We start from the raw sequence: 14,997 nt of genomic DNA, 5'->3' as shown, positions 1-14,997 counted from the left end.
ACGTTCAAATTTGTCACCTTTTCGGGTTCATTTACCATATTTAGGGGATTACGTGCATTTTCTAGGCATTAATGCACATAATTCAAGTTCAAACAATCGATGCATGAAAGGGTGCACAAGAATGGTTTAGAAAACGATGCTCATGCCATTTAGTAAATTCTCATGCCGTTTACAAGGAATGGACAGATATTTTAATGAAATGTGTGGCAATAGTCAACCACAAACATTTGTTTATTGGGTTTTCAACTATAGAAAAAATGAAATAAATGATTGAAATACATGACGCCTGGCATGGTGCCATGGTATGCCCTGGTGAAAATTTGAGAAAGTTTGGCTTATGTCGTCATGCACGCTCTTCATAAATCGAACCATTGCCAGGGAAGTTCCATGCTTTCGAGAGGGAAATCACCAAGATCGAAGGGGAATCCAAATTTTCTTTGTTTTCTGCCCTGGAGTTTTTTTCTACGAAGAACATACACCCTGCAAATCACCGTGTTCAAATTTGGCATTTTTCCGGGCTCATTTACCATATATAAGGGATTATGTGCATTTTCTAAGCATTGGGCACATATAAATCCAATTCAGCTACAGCTGCACGGATGTGATGTGAGGAACGTGGATTGTCGTTCGATCGCAGTGCATCCTACGATACACACGTGCGATCCGCGTGGCTGGGGTTCCGGCCAATTATAACGCGCAACATACAATAGCCTTAGTGCACACTGTTTCCGGAAGCGACCGAGATGAACCATGTGCGATATTGAACGAGCAAAATTGTAAGTGAATCCAGATTTCCTTTGTCGTTTGTCGTTGAGCTCTTATAAACCACCGCACTGTACGGCTGCCCGGCCCCTCCATCCCAGAGCTCTCCCCAAGCGTCGTTCATGGCACCGCGGCACACAGTAACTGGTAAGGAAGCGATGGCATCCTGTTGCACCGCGTTCCTCGCCGCCCGCGACCGCACACATGGTAAGGAAGCGATGACATCTCGCCGCCCTGAGTTCATGCCGCCGGCAGCCACACAGTTATGTGGGCGAACTTTGAGGCTGCCATGGCCGAATGGGCGGTGGATCTAGAGGTGGCCAAAGCCGCACAGGGGGATCGGAAAAGGCATAAAGCAGTCAAGAAAAGAGAGTCCCGCCGTCGCAAGAAAGAAGAGGCCACACGCCGTGATGAAGAGAGCTTGGCGGAGATCGAAGCACGGTTGGCTGCCGCCTATAAGGCCGGGAAGGAGAACACCGGCGTCTAGCCAGCATGCCCCGATGGCAGCATGTGAGAAGTAGTTTAAGTTTGTAGTATTAGAGCAAATTACCAGTAGTACTTTAAGTTTCTAGTATTAACGTACAATGAGCATCCTTTGAGGGCTTTGAGCGTGGATTAGCATGTGTTACCGTGTGCACTTTTTTGCGTTAATCATTAGAAGATCACAAAACACACGGTTTCTATGCCGTACCCATGTGCATTTTTTTGCTTGATTAAAAAATCGACTATACGTGTACATTTTTTTTGGAGATGGGAACTGCCAATTTTCTGTTTTCTCGCACACGAGTATTTTACACGCTTCATTTGTGTTGTGTGTTTCCCCCGCCCAAGTTTCAAGTTTCGCAGCGAAATTTTCATTAGGCGCGCGATTTCAGAATTTATTCCTCCAACCATATCCCTACCCATCAAATTTCCTCAGTATCTCCCCCCATTAACCCCTCCCCCCTATGCCCCCGCGCCTCCCCCTACTGGCAGCTCAAACCGCCGCCACCGCAACCACAACTTCAACCACATTTACGTTTGCTCGGATCCAGTAAGGCAACCCACCGATCTCTATCCCGACCCCGGCCTGATTGCTTAAATGGCACCTGCGAAACATCCTCATGCCTCCAAATCCCCATCGTCCCTACCTCCAGAGCATCGCCGCGCAAGCCCAACCACATATCATGTGGAGGTCGAGGAGCTGATGGCGGTCTATGGCGCGATGGCCGCTATGCATGTTGACCCAGAGGAACACCTCGCCTCCACCGATGCCGACATGGTGCAGGCTCTGGCCCAGAAGAAGTGCCCCGGCAACTACCCCACAGGACTTAACATGTATGATCTAACCAGCTAAATCTTACCAATACCACTTGCAATGGCTATGTTTTGTACGGTTGATGTATTAAGCATGTTCGTGCCTTGTTTATTTCAGTACTGCACACTGTGTGATGTTCAAGTATTAATTGTTCAGTTCAATTTCACCAATACCAGCAACAAACTTTGCTACCATGCTAATCTCCGCAATGAAGATATACTAGAGATGCTGCCCATTTGCTATTTTTGGTGGATGCTAACCCTGTTGTACTTAACATGCTTATCCATGTACTTACACAGGGCCATAACGGGTGATGATGTTGTTTGTCGTCAAGGTTAGCTGCACCCCATGTCTTACAATATTTTACATCATTTGTGCAATTGCAGTTTGGCTTCTAACATTTACTTGCTTCTTGTAGGTAAACATGTCGGGGGCACTGATCCACGCTTCGACCCGGAGGAAGAGCTTTCCTCCGCCGCCGCTGACTTTGGGCGGGCTCTGGCCAAGATGAAGTGCCCCAGCAAGTACCTCTCATGACTTACCAAGTACTCCCTCCGGTCCTTTTTACTCTGCACATTGGATTTGCCGAAAGTCAAACTTAGCTAAGTTTGACCAAATTTATATTAGAAATTATTAGCATCTATAATATCTAATAAATATAATATGAAAATATATTCCAAGATGAATCTAATGATGTTGGTGTTGTTATGTAAATGTCAATAATTTTTTATATAAACTTGGTCAAAGTTGGATGAGATTGACTTCAGACAAACCTAATATGCAGAGTAAAAAGGACCAGTGGGAGTATGAACTCACCAGTTCAATCTTACCAATACCAGTTGCAATTAATGGATATGTTTTGTACGGTCGATGTCTTAAGCATCTTGTAGTAAACATGCCTAACACGTTTTAGCTAGTTCCCCTACCTTTTTATAGACAACTAGACCATTACCTGCTCTGGCAGCACCTGCCTTGTGATGTTTAACTCTACCAATTGCATTTTTATCAGTACCGATTTCAATGGCCATTAAGCCTGTTGCAATTAATAGTTGTATCAATTTTTAAACAATTGTATTTCAATGGCTACAAACTTATGAAACATGGATTATGATGTTGTTAAGCCTGTTGCAATTAACAGTTGTATCCATTTTTTTAATCCATCCCTTGGCTACCGTGCTACTCTTTTGCATTGAAGATATCACTACAGATGCTGCCGTTTCATTACCATTTGCTATTTTTGGTGCACGTTAACCCTGTTGTAGTTAACATTGGCTTTTCATGTTCTTACACAGGGCTACAATGGGGGATGCTATTGTTTGCCGTCGAGGTTAGCTGCATCCCATGTCTTATACACCATCTATTCCTAAATTTAAGTACTTTTAGAGATTCCAATATAGACTACGTAAGGAGCAAAATGAGTGAATCTAGATTCTAATGTAAACTATATCTATAATTCTATATACATCCGTATGTAGTTCATATTGAAATCTCTGAAAATACTTGTACTTAGGAATGTAGGTAGTTGTATTTTACATCATTTGTGCAATCTCATTTAGCTTCTAACATTTACTGGTTGCTTGTAGGTACATATATGAGCGGTACTGATCCATGCTTCGATCCCTTTTGCTTATGGGGCAATGAGATATTCATGAACAAGCGTCAAGTGAGGAAACTAAGAAAGATTGTTAGGCAAAAGAAATGGGTGATGGGAATTAAGCTCTTTATTTACACTTTGTCCAAGACATCAGTGAACTTTAGGATGGTAAGTAATCTATTACCTTTCCCCCTGCCCACAACAAATTACTTATTAGACCTCATGATCTGATATTTTTCTCTTTTCAGTGGTTTCCGAAGCTATTTACTGATGATTACCTTGCAAACTACATGACCAGAGTGGAGGCAACTAAGATTAAAGTATATAATTCATGCTACCATTATAATGCTCTAGAATTCTTCCTGAAGGCGGTGAAGGATGAGCGGGCGATCGTCACAAGGGGTTGGACAAAAGTTGTTCGTGCCTATGGCATGCAGGAAGGTGCATATGGGCATTCCGCTTCTTCAACAACATCGGCAGTCAAAATGATTTACACCTGTCTCTTCACCTTTACCGCCTGTAAATATTGTGGTTCATCATAGTTAAGTGTTGTCTAATCCTGTAATTACAGAACATATTGTACTGACAATTTTATTTATGGATTTGTTGTTGAACCATTGTGCTGAGAATTTGAATTGCACGTTTCATATTTCAAAAATTCCCATTCGAATAATAAATTACAGCAAAAAAATTCTACAGGAGCGAATAAAATAATGTGCACACGGTTAGAAAGAAAACAACATGTGCGATGAAAAAAAACAAACGGTTCTTTGACGTGAAATGTTTGCGATGCCCTTCAGACGCACACACGGTTTCGTCTCATATGCATGTGTGATTCATGGTAATACGACAAACTTTCAAATAGTGTGCGTGTGTGATAGGAATACCAATCGCACACAGTTACGAAAATGTACACGTTGGCGTTAGTAGAGGCACCACACACATTTTACATTCTTGAACCGTGTGCGATAACGTACCTATCACAAACAAATCGGCAAATTAAAATGTTGATGTCCACCTTTTTCGCACGACTATAGCGGCCTTATCGTTTGGGATGTACATAAGAACGGAAACGTACTCCTTGGATTGACAGTGTGTGATATACATATGAACGGAAATGTTCTTCTGGGATTCACCGTGTGGGATGTACATACGAATGGAAACAATTGGGTTTCCATGCCTCGCCCGATCGCACACGAGCTAGCTTGTGTGCCAGGAGGGCTTATCCCTGACGGTTTCTGGATCGTGTGGGAAGGACCCCCTATCGCCCACACTCGCTTGGCGACAGTTCCAAATGCCGTCGCAGAAAGGGGTTTAAAACCATTTGTATAGCACCGACGCATACCAGTGCATGGCTTCCTTTGCTGCTTTCGGAAACTTTCCGTGCTCATTAAAAAATGCTTTTGTGCATGTTTGTGACCCCAATCTATTTTTCCCTCGCTTTGTTCTGTTTTTCTATCAGGATTGGTCATGGCACAAAGTTCGGATGAGCAGTCTGGTTTTGAAGGAGAACTACCGTAGGTGCCTCTTGTGGTTCAACAAAAGAAACTGACTGGTGCAGAAAAATCTTCAATGCCACCAAAGGTTCCGAAGAAGAAATCTGAGTCAGAATCTGAAGAAGAGGAAGATAATATTCCCTCGGCTCACAGTCAGCCTGAGGATGAACAGGTCACCGTTTCAAAGACTTTACTTTCTGATGGAAATCCCAAAAAGGGTGGACGTGGAAGAGAAAGGAACACGGCTACTGAGATGTCTGATCCCGAGACTGATAAAACTCCACCTGGAGTTGAAACCTCAACTAAGAGAAATAATAGGCTTCAGAGGATTCGTCGTCATTGGGCGAAGAAGTGGTTCAATTATGAAAATGTCTGAAGGAAACATCAAATCTTGTTCGCATTCACTCCACCCTGGAATGACTGCATCACTGAAGGCTGCCTTGGCCGAGATGATGAAAAAGCCAGACCACCTCCTCCCGAAAATGCTCACGCTGACACACTGAAAACAACTGCTGATTTTCCCGAAGAAGTGAAAAAGAGAGCCAAGGCCAAGGCCAAGCGTGATGCCAAGGCTGCAAAGAAAAATCAAGTTGACTAGAGAAACGTAGAGTTAACCCAGCAAGATGTTCAAGATAAGAAGGAACGGGCCTTTGCTCGAAAGGCAAGGAATTCAGTTTCCCCTCGAGCCTCCAGAAAGAAATCAGTTGCCAAGAAATCCAAGAAGGCAAATTCTGCCTCGTCAAATGAGTCCTCTGATGAAGATGTTGCCGATGAAATACCAATGTATGATCAGCGAGCTCTTCTTGACAAGCCCTATCAAAATCCCTCACCAGCGAAAGTTTCACCTCCGTTGAGAATGTCACCAAGGTTTGCGCGTGCTCTAGTCATAGATAAACCTTCAGGTTCTACTGCCCCTTCTACGAAGCGAAAGTTGATGCCTGAAGAGAAAGCTCCTACCTCTTCCAAGAAGCCAAAACAAATGTTCCTGCTTCCACAAAGGAACAAAAATATGACTGCAACCTCCTGATTGACATCATTGAAACTGCCGCCTACGATGCAAAATCAGCTGATTTGAGCAGTTTGGATATTCTTGATGATGTTACCAAGCTGGTAACAAAGCACTTTGCTGAGCTGGGAGAAATTACCAAAAAACTGAACCAAGATGTCGAGGACAAGAAAACTCTCGAGCAAATGAGGAGAGATGCCATCACTGAATCTCAAAGGAAGGAGGTGAACAAAGAAATTCTTGAGCTCACCAAAGCTCTCACTGTTATGAGGAATAATAAGATTGAGTGGCACTCAAAGCTGAAGATGGATGTTTCTCAGCTTTGTGACCGAAGAAATGATGAGATCAAACGTCAAGAAGATCTTGCTCGATGAAGAATAAGGAAGAAAAGTGTCAGAAGGCAAAGGTAAGAGGCAGCAAACTGAAGGCAATTTCAAATTGCCGTATTTAGAATGTTGCAACACATGCACCTATCGACACTAGTGTCTCTTTGTAGCAGATACCACCGTCCCCTCCTCGCGAGGATGAATCTGTACAACAAGCTGAACCTGTCATGGTTATCATTCCTACCTCTGCTGCTCAAGAGACTGATGTTATTGACATCTTTCTGAACAAACCTAATGAGGGAAATGTCCACCCAGAGCAACAAGCCTAGAAGAGAAAATTGATGAAGAAATAGAGGTTGAGAAGGCTGTTCCATCGCCACCGAAGGATATCAAGTTGAGCCCTCCGGATCCAACAAGAAGGATGACAAGATTGAGGGGGCGCAAAATGCTTCCCGTGAAAATACCACCCCGGTCACCTCATATGGTGCCCCTACCAATATAGAGGTTGATCCTGCTCCTGGTTCTGTTGCTTCACAGCCAGAATAGGAAGAAAAGAAATCAGAAGAGCCCATGGCTCAAGAACAAGTTGTACCACGCGTTGTGCCCAGGCAACCAAAAGGGAAGCAGTTGTGACCCAAGTGTCCGAAGAGGTTGTTGTGCTTCCGTCTGTTGAAAGTTCACCAAAAGAAAAGGCCCTAGTGCCTGATAGCAAGAAAGCCGTTGAAGGAGTTCCATCGAAGGAAAATGAAGGCCAGGAAAGTGCTCCAAAGCCGTCTGTGCCAGAGAAGTTGAAAAGGCCCCTTCTTCCACTCAAGCCCATCGATGAAAATGTGCCAGCACTTGATGATTCTCAGCCCATGGAAATAAGCGATGAAGAAAATTGAAGAATCCCTAGGTATCATTCCCACTATTCCCTGCTAAGTATGGCACAAATGGTCCTGCATTTAATGAGCAGCTTCATCTTTCGAAGCCAGCCTTCTTTGGGACAAGCCCGTATGAAGGAGAAAGGACGTCACTGTCACCGAGGTTTTGGACTAAAGAACGAGCTATGTACTATGTCCGGATTTTTTTGGCAAGAATCGGATTTTCAATCACAAGACATTGTACTTTGCTGAGCTCGAATTGAAACCGTGTTCCCACCATGCCATCGAGCATTTTGAGCATGCATTCCTAAAGGGATTTCTTTTCTTCAATCATGGATGGAATCGAGAGGTAATCCATTAGTTCTATGCCACTCTGTACATCTCCGGAGATCTTGGAAATAGGTCAACATGGGTCCTCGAATGGATACCGGAAGGGAAAAGATCAAGTGCTCGGCAGATCAGTTTTTAGCTCTGTTGAATCTTCCTCGGTGTGAGTTTGAAAAGAATCATGAACACATGCTGCATTACTGGGATGTGTCCGAAGAGCAACTTCACATGCTGATGGACCCCAACTTGGTTGGATATGAATGCATTGGTGTGGATCCTAAGAAGTTGGCCTATCAAAACAAAGTGATATTTCATGTGCTATGCAATTCTCTCACACCAACTAAAAGACCATATTCTATCAATGGCATCATGGGAAATGCTCTTTTGGCATCTCTCAAGGGATTCGGTTCGATATTCCAGATCTATTCATTTAGAATTGGGCTTGTGCTACTGAAAACCCCCAATCCTTGAAGCCATATGCCCCATGGATCATGCATGCAATTGAGCAGCTCATCAATGAAAAATTCTTTTGCCCTTATGGTCCAAAAGTTTTCCTGCCACCAGTACATGACACACTACATAAGGTGAAGGATATAGGAAAAGGAAGGGCTCCTGTTGATAGTGATGTTGCTATGTCTGCATCTGAGGCTGTTCCGAAGGTTAACAAAGCCAAGGTTGAAATCCCTTGTAATGAAAATCCATCTTTGTATGAAATCTACATCCGCACACAACAAGCTTTGGAAAGCCACATCAAGCTCGATCGAAAAGAAAAGTTGGAGTAGATGACTGAGTTGAACTTGCTCCATAACTATGCTCGCCAAACCCTTCTGCATGAGAAGGAGGCAAAGAGGTGCTCCTGGACTCTTCTAAGACAGCATTATTCTCGCAAGCAGCTGGCTGCCAAAGGCATCAAGAAGGATTATGACTACCTGGACCTACTGGCTGTTCCTCGCGTCCAAAGACAAAATCTTGTGCTCCCTCAGCGTTCAGCTTCAACTGACTTGTTGTTTGTCGGACCAGATGACGAAATTCAAGACACGGTTGGAGCACTCGTCTACAAGCCAAATGTTCATCACAATATTTCTTCTGAAGTCCATGCTGCGACTCCTGCTTCTGCCTCGACCATTCCTCGCTCTATGGATTTTGATTCGTCAAGCAGTTTCAATTCTAATTCCAAGGACACTCCGGACGAGTAGTGCCTCGTATGCTTTCTGTTTACCTTTTTGACACTTGTTGACAAAAAGTGGGAGAAGTACATCGAGTGATAGATAAACTGGGTATTTGCAGGGTGTTTGCATTCGCTATTTTCTTTTCACACTTGGTTTTCCCTCGAACAATTTGCTTGAAGAACTTATAGCACTGCCTGTGGTGTTGAAATACTCAGTCGCCATGTAATGTTAATAACTCCCTTGCAATACTATTTGCCTCCAACTATTTGTTTGCAGGTGCTATCGGAAATTTACTCCCATGCAATGATTTCCCACGATTATTATCTATCGTGCAGGGAAAGTACTAGTTCTACAAGGAGAACATGAAATTAACGAATGATAGCACAAATACTCCGAGAAATAGATGAACTATATTTCCTATGGTTGGATATGCTATGTTTATTATCCTTCGATTATCTAACCTCGCAGGAAAAGAAAGTGAAAGGATCGAGAAGAGGTGTCTAGGGGGGGGATTAGACCCTCAACAAACAAAGTTGGCATTTTTTAAGTTTTTCAAGTTGAGGTGGTAGATAAATACAATTTCAAGCATACACATTATAGTTCACGCAAGCATGCAAAGAGTATATGAGCAGCGGAAAGTAAAGCATTCAACTTGCAAGAAAGTAAAGGGATGGTATTAGAGTGTGCAAACGCAATTGGAGACACGGAGATTTTTGGCGTGGTTCCAATAGGTGGTGCTATCGTACATCCACATTGATGGAGATTTCAACCCACGAAGGGTAACGGTTGCGCGAGTCCACGGAGGGCTCCACCCATGAAGGGTCCACGACGAAGCAACCTTGTCTATCCCATCATGGCCATCGCCCACGAAGGACTTGCCTCACTAGGGTTGATCTTCACGAAGTAGGCGATCTCCTTGCCATTACAAACTCCTTGGTTCAACTCCACAATCTTGACGGAGGCTCCCAAGTGACACCTAACCAATCCAGGAGACACCACTCTCCAGAAGGTATGTGTTGTTGATGAACTCCTTGCTCTTGCGCTTCAAATGATAGTCTCCCCAACAGTCAACTCTTTCTCACACAGATTTGGCTATGGTGGAAAGATGATTTGAGTGGAAAGAAACTTGGGGAAGGCTAGAGATCAAGATTCATATGGTAGGATTGGAATATTTTGGCCTCAACACATGAGTAGGTGGTTCTCTCTCAGAAAATGAGCAGTGGAAGTGTAGGTTTGTTCTGATGGCTCTCTCCACGAATGAAGAGTGGGTGGAGGGGTATATATAGCCTCCACACAAAATCTAGCCATTACACACAGATTCCCAAACTCGGTGGGACCGAATCAGCAAACTCGGTCGGACCGATTTAGGTAAAAATGTGAACGTTAGGATTTTCGGTGGGACTGATATAGTCATATCGGTGGGACCGATGTGCAGGGGTTAGGGTAAAACCTCAACTCGGTTTGACCGATTACTCAAACTCGGTGAGACCGATTTAGGTGATAAGTAAACAAAGGGTTGGTCAAGCAAACTCGATGGGACCAACTGCACCAACTCGGTTAGACCGAAAATGTTGCACCAGATCATAGAGAGATTGCAAGCCCATCTTGGGTTGACCGAGATCCCATCGGTGAGACTGAAGTAACTAGGATTTGGCAGTGGCTGAAAATGATGATCCTTGGTGGTGCCGGATAGACAAAGTCAGTGGGGCCGAGTTTGATATTTAGGTTTAGGACATATGTGGATGTGAGAAAGTGGCTGAGGGTTTTGGAGCATATCACTAAGCATTTTGAGCAAGCAAGCCATTAAGCAACACCTCATCCCCTTTTAATAATATTGGCTTTCCTATGGACTCAATGTGATCTTAGATCACTAAAATAGAAAATATAGAGTCTTGAGCTTTTGCCAATATTTGTCCTTAGCATCTTGAAGGCATTCCACATCCTCTTGTCCATGTCCATGCCACTCCAACATTGAACTTATCTGAAATGCACTGGGTAAAAGTATTAGTCCAACAAGAGATATGTTGTCTTGAATTACCAAAATCACCCAGGGAGCACTTGTGCTTTCAATCTCCCCCTTTTTGGTAATTGATGACAACATACATCAAAGCTTTAGATAAAGATATAAGGGAATAGCATGTAAAGCTTTGGAAGGACACGCAACATGCATTGTCTCCCCCCACATGCATGCAATCATGTGATAATAGATCATAAGATTATGAGAATGCATAAACGTGTCAGAGCAAGCAATGGGTTACATGTATCTTGGCTATATGCATCAGAGCAAATGACGTAGATAATGGAAGTATACCTTCATGTTCATGAATCTATCTTGCAAACAATATGTACCACAGCATGAGATCTTCATGCACATGAGTGTGATGCATATACTTACCTTGTTGTCTTGAGCTAGCTTGAAGAAGATGTACCTAGGTAAACAAGGTTAGATAACACAAGGACATCTACTAGACAGAGCAAGAACTAAAGAGCACAAGAATACCAAGACTGGGATAACATGTAGAGTGTGAGTAGTAGGTACTCTATTTGGATATTGACATGTCCCCAAGAATAAAGATATGCAATGAATTCCAAAGATTTTCTTCCCTTGGGTGTCTTTCTCCCCCTGAATCTGACATGGGATAATGGGAGTAGATAGGGTAGCAGAAAATTAGAGCACACAAGAAAATAACTAGAGTCAGGTAAAGGCATAACATATACTATCATGTCTTTCCCGTCTTGAAGACATGAGACAACTTTCCTCTTAATAATGAGAGCATCAGGAGAAGCTTTTATGTGCACATTCTCTCTTATGTGATAAGCTTTGATGTGCTCTCTCCCCCTTTGACATCAATTTCCAAGAAGGGACTTCTAGAGCATGAGTCAAGTAGGTTTGGTCCTGGAGTCACAAAGCCACGTGCAATATTGATGCTGGTAGAGGACAAGTTTCAAAGAGTGGAGCTAGGACAAATATGCAGAATGCAAGTGACACAGATTGTGTCTAGGGACTGAAATCGGTAGCACCAAGTGGTTGCAATCGGTGGCACCGAGTGGATTCGGTTCAGCCGAAGAAATCAATCCGGTGAGACTGAGTTCAACCCAGAGAGTAACTTCTTGTCACCTCAGCTCACTAGGCAAATAAGATCTCACAAGGATATGCACGGAATTAACTGAAGGATTTGCAATGAATTAGATGCAGGGAAATGCAGAAAATAATAGAGAAAAGAAAAGACATCTAGATGAAGTTTTTGTTGAAAGGGGAACTAGCATGCATGAGAGAAATGCAAGGACACAAAGAAACAACAGAGAACTTCATCTAGAATTGGTCGGTGACAAAGTCACCTATGTTAGAGTATATTGACTTAGGAGTCAAGTGAAGACACTTGATCATAGATCATACTCATCATTTAAGCTCAAAATGGGGTTGCATTTTTCGTTTAAGCATTTTGATGTATTCTCATCTTGTTGAGTTGGTTTGACCCATGTCTTGGGGTTAAGCTCCTCTAAGATGGAATGACATACCTTGGGTGGTGGTGTTGAACTTGGTCATGTAGTTGAACTTGTGTAGGGTGCTCAAGTTGAAGTAGATCATCAAGAAATGGGAGCACCACTTATAGTTGAAGTTCATCTTCCTACATGGGTTAGTCTAGCTAGGAAGAGCACTTGCGTATCCAAAATGACAATCATGAAATTTGATATAGGAATTTGTCGAAGGATATATTGAATGGATTCGTACGTCCTTGACTTCGTCCACCATTTTGTAGAGACTTGGAGAAGTAGAGGTTGCTAAAACTGTGATTGAGTTGCAATCTCATAGAGTTGGGCTTATCCAAGTACCTACAAGGGTTAGATAGCATGCAAGAATACAAAGTAACCAAGACATATCATTATCATCATAAGAGAATTGTCAAGGATTAGTCATAGTAAGGCTCATGCCTTGCATGCGTCCAAATGGAGTTTCTACTCCAAATTTGAGGCATCAATGATGTTGAATTCACCTCTCAACCTGCAAAACACTTTATCGTCAAGTGGTTTAGTGAATATATCCGCCAATTGCTTGTCGGTACGAACATGCTTAAGTTTGATATCTCCCTTAGCAACATCATCTCGAATGAAATGATGACGGACTTCAATATGCTTAGTTTAAGAATGTTGCACGGGATTATGAGCAATCTTAATAGCACTCCCATTGTCGCAAAGCAATGGAACATGTTTCACATATATCCCATAATCTTTAAGAGTTTGGGTCATCCAAAGTAATTGAGCACAACATGAACCAGCGGCAATGTATTCCGCTTCGGCGGTGGATAAGGATACTGAGTTTTGCTTCTTGGAGGACGAAGACACAAGAGATCTACCAACAAATTGACAAGTACCCGAAGTGGACTTTCTATCAACCTTGTCACCGACATAGTCCAAGTTGGAGTAGCCAACAAGATCAAAACAAGACCTCTTAGGATACCAGATGCCAAAATTTGGTGTATGTATTAAGTATCTCACTATCCTTTTCACAGCCTTAAGATGACACTCTTTGGGGGCCGCTTGATATCGTGCACACATGCACATACTTAGCATGATATCGGGATGGCAAGCACATAGATATAACAATGAACCAATCATAGAGTGGTAAACCTTTTGGTCAACCGGTTCGCCATCCTTTGTCAAGTCAAGATGTCCACTAGTAGGCATGGGGGTATTCATACCTTTGCATTCTTGCATGTTGAACTTCTTGAATAAGTCCTCAGTATACTTCGTTTGATAGATAAAGGTTCCCTCCTTAGTTTGCTTGATTTGCAAACCAAGAATGTACTTGAGTTCACTCATCATAGACATCTCAAACTTCTGCGACATAAGCTTCCCAAACTTCTCACTAAAATGAGGGTTAGTTGATCCAAATATGATATCATCAACATAAATTTGGCACACAAATAGTTCTCCATTAACCCTTTTGGTAAAGAGTGTAGAATCAATTTTACCAATTTCAGACCCTTTATCAAGAAGAAACTTAGTCAAGCATTTATACCAAGCTCTAGGAGCTTGCTTAAGACCATAAAGAGCTTTGTGAAGTTTGTAAACATGGTCGGGTTTCTTAGGATTAACAAAGCTGGGAGGTTGTTTAACATAAACTTCCTCCTCAATTTCACCATTAAGAAAAGCATTTTTGATGTCCATTTGATATAAGGCAATGTCATGATGATTGGCATAGGCAAGTAATATGCGAATGAACTCAAGTCTAGCAACGGGAGCATAAGTCTCACCATAGTCCATACCTTCGACTAGAGTGTAGCCTTGAGCAACGAGATGAGCCTTTTTGTGTACAACTTGTCAATCTTCATCTTGCTTGCTCCGAAATACCCATTTGGTTCCAATGACATTATGCTTCTCATCGGGCTTCTCAACCAACGTCCATACTTGGTTTCTATCAAAGTTGTGTAGATCTTCGTGCATGGCATTTATCCACTCTGGATCTTCCAATGCTTCTTCAACCTTCATAGGTTCAATGCTAGAAATGAATGAGTAATCTTCACAAAAGTTAGCCAAACGAGTTTTAGAGCGAGTAATTTTCCCGGTTTGAATGTCATCAAAGATTTGTTCGATGGGACGATCTCTTGAGACTTTTTCTCGAACTCGTGATAGCTTTTGTTTGGGTCAGGGTGGAACATCCTCTTCATTGTCTTGTTCTTATTCTTGTCTTTCTTCATTGTTGTTGGCGTGGTCGTTCTACCGTGGAGGTGGAGAAGGAGGTCGTCGAGGTTCATCTTGTTGTACATCATCATTCTCATCGTCTTGACGTGTCCCACTTGGGGATGCCTCCAAGTCAACTCGTGGTTCACCTTGGCGTGAGGTTGAGGCTTCCACTTGGAAAGACGAGGTACTCTCCTTCACCTCCGTTGGGTGAATCTTGCTGATAGACAAGTCTTGGATTGCTTCCGAAGTATCTTTGTCACCTACATCAATTGGAAATGGCTCTACTTGCGAGCCATTAGATTCATCAAACTTCACGTCTACCGTCTCTTCAACCTTTCGAGTGAAATTGTTGTAGACACGGTAAGTATGACAGTTTGAGCCATAACCAAGTAGGAAACCTTCATGAGACTTAGGAGCAAATTTAGAACGACGATGCTTGTCAAGAATGTAACACTTTGAGTCGAATACCCGA

Source organism: Triticum dicoccoides, chromosome 3B (genome assembly GCF_002162155.2).
Source record: "Triticum dicoccoides isolate Atlit2015 ecotype Zavitan chromosome 3B, WEW_v2.0, whole genome shotgun sequence".
In the NCBI taxonomy this organism is placed as follows: domain Eukaryota; kingdom Viridiplantae; phylum Streptophyta; class Magnoliopsida; order Poales; family Poaceae; genus Triticum; species Triticum dicoccoides.
The sequence above is the reverse complement of the archived record's forward strand: the minus strand, read 5'-3'. Positions refer to the sequence as shown.